The following is a 5,891-nucleotide window of genomic DNA, read 5'->3' as shown; positions in this document are numbered from 1 at the left end:
GCTTCCTGCTCTTGCAGAGGACCCAAGTTCAGTCCCCAGCTGTCACATCAGATGGCTACAACCGCCTGTAACTCCAACTCCAGGACATCAGACTCCTTCTGCTGGCTTCCATGGGCACCCACATACCCACACACAGGCATGCATGCATCATACATACATCCTTAAAATAAAAACAAATCAGGGCCTAGAGAAACAGCTCAGCAATTAAGAGCACTGGATGCTCTTGTAGATGATCTGAGTTCAGTTCCAGTATCCACATGGTGTCTCACAACCATCTGTAACTCAAGCTTCGAGCGACCTGACACTTAATCTGGCGAATGAGGGCACCAAGCACACAGGTACCTGCATCCAGGCAAAATAGTCACACCCAGAAAATAAAAAAATAAAAAAATAAATTTAAATATATACACTGCAATTTTAACGTTAAAAGGTTAGGTGTTGTGGTGCAAACCTTTTATCACAGCACTTGAAAGGCAGAGACAAGTGGATCTCTGTGAGTTCTAGGCCAGTGAGGGCTACATATTGAGACCCTGTCTCAAAAAACAAACCAACAAGTAAAAATCTTGAGGAATAAAAGAAAATGTGTAGTTGTTTACAACATAATAATGATCAATGATCAATAATACTATAAAGCTGGCACTTACTGGGGAATTAGTATGTAGCTCTAGTTTCCACTTTTGGGTGATGGCAGTCACTGGTGACATCACTGAATTGGTCACTACAAATAGTTAAATGGCAAATGTTTATGTTTCATATTTATGTTGAATACTTTCAGAAATGAAAAAAAAAAAAAACCTCACTGACTGGTTTCCAGTCCTGCATATAATCCTAATCACCAGTGATCAACTGAGCAAACTCAGAAGTCAGCTGCTCTTCCTAGAGGAGAAGGGAGAGCATGACACACTGCTATCCCAAAGCTTGAGCAGCCCAATGTAGACACAGTGAACGAGGATTCCTAAGACAAAACGGTAGGATTGCCTGGGGGTGGTGCACACCTTGAATCCCAGCTCTGGAGGCAGAGGGAGGCGAACCTCTGTCAGTTCAAGGCCATTGTGATCTAGAGAGTGAGTTCCAGGACAGCTAAGGTTGTACAGAAAAACCCTGTCTTGAAAAGACAAAAAAGAAAAAAAAAAAAATAAGAGGAAAGAAAGATTGAGTGCCAGTGCCAGGAAAGCCTGTGTGGTGACTGACAACTCCCTTGCTGCAGGCTCCATCTAGACAAATAAGAGTTAAAAAAAAAGTCCAGGGGATGGGGAAAGGATTTTTTTTTGAGTTTCTCTCCAGGTTCCTGTGACTACTGAAGAGAAAAAAAAATATCCCCTCATTATTCCTGCATGGGGATGGAGAAAAGAACCATTCTAAAATACACTCAACCGTTCTTTTCTTTACAATAAAACCTGCTGATTGCTGGGCGGTGGTGGCGCACACCTTTAATCCCAGCACTCGGGAGGCAGAAGCAGGCGGATCTCTGTGAGTTCGAGGCAAGTCTGGTCTACAAGAGCTAGTTCCAGGACAGGTTCCAAAGCTACAGAGAAACTCTGTCTCTAAAAACCAAAAATAAATAAATAAATTAATTAATTAAAAAACCCTGCTGATTGATTGCTTACCCGTGTATCATCAATGAATGGATGGAATCTGAAATTCTAAAATGCAGTACTATTTATATTAAGCTTAAAGTATAATAAATCTAGTAAATCCAATATGTGAGGGGCACAGCGAGGTTGGAGGACAAAATGCAGAAGTCGCCGCTCTCCTGCACGTGGGTCTCAGAAGTTGAACTCAGATTCTACCTGCTGAGCCGCCTTGAGGACCTGATAAAACATTCTTTATTTGATTCAAGATGGGGTTAGGCTACTTGGAAGGAATACATGTCTACAAAAGTTGAATAATACATCAGCACCTGTCAGAATCACATCACATAGGGAAGTGGGGAGGATCTGGATGGAACTGGTGGAAGGGAAAGAAGAAGAAGAAAAACACATGAGGAAAACTACAGAACTCTGATGAAAGAAACCAAAGAACGAAGTCTGTGGAGAAGCAGCCTATGTCCATGGTTAGAAAGGCTCAATATTGGCAAGGTGTGATCCTTTTCAACTTGATGTATAGATTAAATGCAGTAAAACATTAAAATTAGAGCAAATAGTTTTGTGGATGTCAACAAACTAAGAGGCAGAAGACTCAGAGAAAGCAACCCTGTGTTGAAGGAGAAAAGCTAGAAGACGAACCTTACTTGATTTCAAAATTTACTATGAAATGAAAGCAATTGAGACATTTTGGCTAGGATTTAAAAATATACAAGCCGGGTGGTGGTGGCGCACGCCTTTAATCCCAGCACTCAGGAGGCAGAGGCAGGCAGATCTCTGTGAGTTTGAGGCCAGCCTGGTCTACAAGAGCTAGTTCCAGGACAGGCTCCAAAACCACAGAGAAACCCTGTCTCAAAAATAAAATAAAATAAAATAAAATAAAATAAAATAAAATAAAATAAAATAAAATAAAAAATATACAAACAAATCCATCGATAGGATCAACAGCAGGGAAGTAGGCCCACATTGATGTAATTGCACTGACTGCTCTTGCAGCCGGCACAGATTCTGTTCCCAGCACCCACATGATGGCTTACAACCATCTGCAACTCCAGTTCCAAGGGATCTGATGCTATTTTCTGACTTCTGTGGGCACCAGGCACACACATAGTACAAACACATACCTGCAGACAAAACACTCGCATACATAAAATAAAAATCTTAAGAAGAAAGTGGTTTTCAACAACTGACACTGAGACACTGAGCCAGCCAAAACAGAAGGTGAGCTTAGACACAGAGCTTACAGGCTTCACCGCAATTAACTCAGGGGGGAGCCTCTGCCTGAAGGTAAAACACAAAGCTAGACAAGGAAGTCAGGACTGTAGGGGAGGGGGGGGGAGGGGGGTTTGGCCCACCCACTGAGACAGTGTGCCTGATCTAACGGGAGCTCACCAAAGCCAGCTGGACTGGGACTGAATGAGCCTGTGATCAAACAGAACTCTCTGAATGTGGCTGACAATGGGGGCTGACTGAGAAGCCAATGATAATGGCCCTGGGATTTGTTGCTGCTGCACGTACTGGCTTTTTGGGATCCTAGTCCTTTTGGATGCACACCTTCCTAGGCCCGGATGGAGGGATGGAGGAGGGAGGGCCTTGGACTTCCCACAGGGCAGGGTACCCTGCCCTCTCTTAGGACTGGAGGGGGAGGGGAAGGAGAGGAGGAAGTGGAAATTTTGAATGGTATTACTTATAAAGTAATAAAACAAAACAAAACAAAAAAACAACACCCACAAAACTGGAAGGTGCTATGAGTGTGACCTGACGAGAACACTACTCACCCTGTGAGCTCTAATGATGACTGGCCTGACAAGACACGCCCACTGGCACAACAGTGGCATGACCACCATAGGAGTAGCAAACCACTTGCTGGTTAGATTTAGGTCCCACTCCACAGGATGAAACCCATACCTGGCACCATGGATGAGCCAATAACCCATGACTAGATAGGTCATGGAACCTAGGAGAAAACTTACTAGCATTATTCTGCTAAATGGATGGACACCATAATAAACTGACTCCTAATGGCATTGTTATGCCTCTCCCAACCTTCATTAGAGATGTTTCTATTTCAAGTAGATGGTGATTAACACAGAGTTAAGTAGTTGTGATTAGCACAACTGGCCAAGGTATAGGGAATAATATCCAGCCCTGAATGTAACGTCTATAGTCCACCCTTTCTTCCTTACCCCCAGGGATCATTGGGGAAGAGGAGGTGGGAAGACTGCATGAGCAAGAGATGAGCACAAAGACACAGTGTCCTCTAGGTGTTGCAGGGTAACTACACGTATGAACTCACCGTGGTTATGACTTGTGCGAGACCAGTGCAAGCTCAAGCCAAACCAAATCCCAGCGTGGAGAGGGGAGGTGGTGATGAAGTCCCACCCTAGCTGAGGCTCTATTAGCAACTGATAACTTCTGGGAGAGGGAGAGTCAGTGTTCTTTGAGAGCGCTACCCATAGTCCTTTATAGATATAGCAGACATAGTAGGAGGCAGAAGATGCAGTCTTCTAAGGAGATGGAGAAAGGACATGGCTATCTGGGGTGAAGGGGTACTAAAGAATCCTCTACTGCAAATTGAAGTCTGAGTACCAAGAAAGACTTCCAGAGAAACCAGACAACTAGCAGGAAGAGCAAAAATCAGCTCGACCTAAGAGAGGAAATCTGGCCCCGTAAAAGGGTCTACGTGTGCAGAGGACAAAAGGCACAAGAGGACAAACGCACTTAAGGAGCACACAAGGGGAGAGCACACAGAGATGCGGTTAATAAGTGTTCCGTCACTTCTTAGGGGCTCTCAAAGAATCATAGCTTACCCCAGAACTAAGCTGGGGTCACAGAGACACAAACACAGGCCCCCATTGCCATGGGGCGCAGGAGTTCCAGGTGAAGAATCCACTGCGCAAGTCAGTCCACACCCAGGCTCAGCAAGGGGAGAGGCAGCTGGTGCAGACAAGCGCTCACTCCCAAGGATGCTGTACCTGGCTTCTCTCGCTCAGGATGTATGTTTGCCTCGGGAGACTGACAATCTTTATTTCGAAGGAACACAAGTGAAAGTTGACTGGAAGTCGTTCAAATATGGAGACGGAGTGACAACTGGCACATCACATGTCATTGTTGGGTAACTTGACACCCAGCAAGCTCTTTGATGAAGCAGCCCCAAGGGCTATGACTTCTGATCTTTCATCTGGAGTAGTTCGATTTCTTCATAAAAATGTACTTCAATCCATTGCCTGTGGATGAGCTTAGATAGACACCTTCACACTGACCCTTCTCACCAAAGATGTTCATAACTCTCACAAAAAAGTACACTGAATCCAGCCATTGAAAAGTAGCAACTGGATCCTAAAGGCTCTTTTGGAGGTGGGGTCTGCTTGAAGGTCTCTGGGGAATGTGTTCTTGGGACTTTATCTTGTTTTTGTTTTGTTTTTTCCAGACAGGGTTTTTCTGTCTAACAGTCCTAGCTGTCCTGGAACTAGCTCTTGTAGAATAGGCTGGCCTTGAACTCACAGAGATCTGCCTACCTCTGCCTCCCAAGTGCTGGGAGTAAGGGTGTGAACCACCACCTTGTGGCTCTGCGCTCCTATTTCTATGTGACCTGGTACCATGAGGTGAGCAACTTTGCCCCACCATACACACTATCACTGTGATGTGCTATATCATCACACCCATAGTAACGGAGTCAACTGAACCCTCCAAAGTTATGACCTACTTTCACGTTGTTCTCTTGAGTATTTCTAACTCAATGGAAGTCTAACTAAGACAGATGTGAAACTTCTGGAGCTGGTCTTCGAGTATCGGGGCCATCAATATTCAATAGCATCACATGGAAACCTGTCAGGCTCCACTAAACTTACTGCCTTGTAAGGCAAAAAGATCTATTTGGCTTACAGTTCCAGGCTATACTCCACTGTTATGAGGAAGTCAGGCAGCAAGAACTTGGAGTAACTAGTTATATTACATCCACAGTCAAGAGCATAGAGCAAGGAGTTAATGGCTGCTTGCTAGTGTCTAGCTCACCTTCTCTGCTTTTATATAGTACAGAATCCCCTGCCTAGGGGATGGTATCACCCACAGTGATCAGGTCTTCCAACCTCAATTAATGTAATTGAGTGTTTCAATGCCATGAGACGTCTAACACAGACATGAACCTTCTGGAGCTGGTCTGTGAGTACAGGGAGCATCATCATTCAGGACACAGCATTTTAATTAACTCCAACGTTTAGTTCTATACTCATAACTTCCCATTTGCTAGGACTGTCTGTCATCACTGAATCTGTAAACTGTGTGCTAAGTTCCTAGTGATTAGTCAAG

Source organism: Microtus ochrogaster, unplaced genomic scaffold (genome assembly GCF_000317375.1).
Source record: "Microtus ochrogaster isolate Prairie Vole_2 unplaced genomic scaffold, MicOch1.0 UNK3, whole genome shotgun sequence".
Taxonomy (NCBI): Eukaryota; Metazoa; Chordata; class Mammalia; order Rodentia; family Cricetidae; genus Microtus; species Microtus ochrogaster.
Note: the sequence above shows the minus strand (reverse complement) of the source record.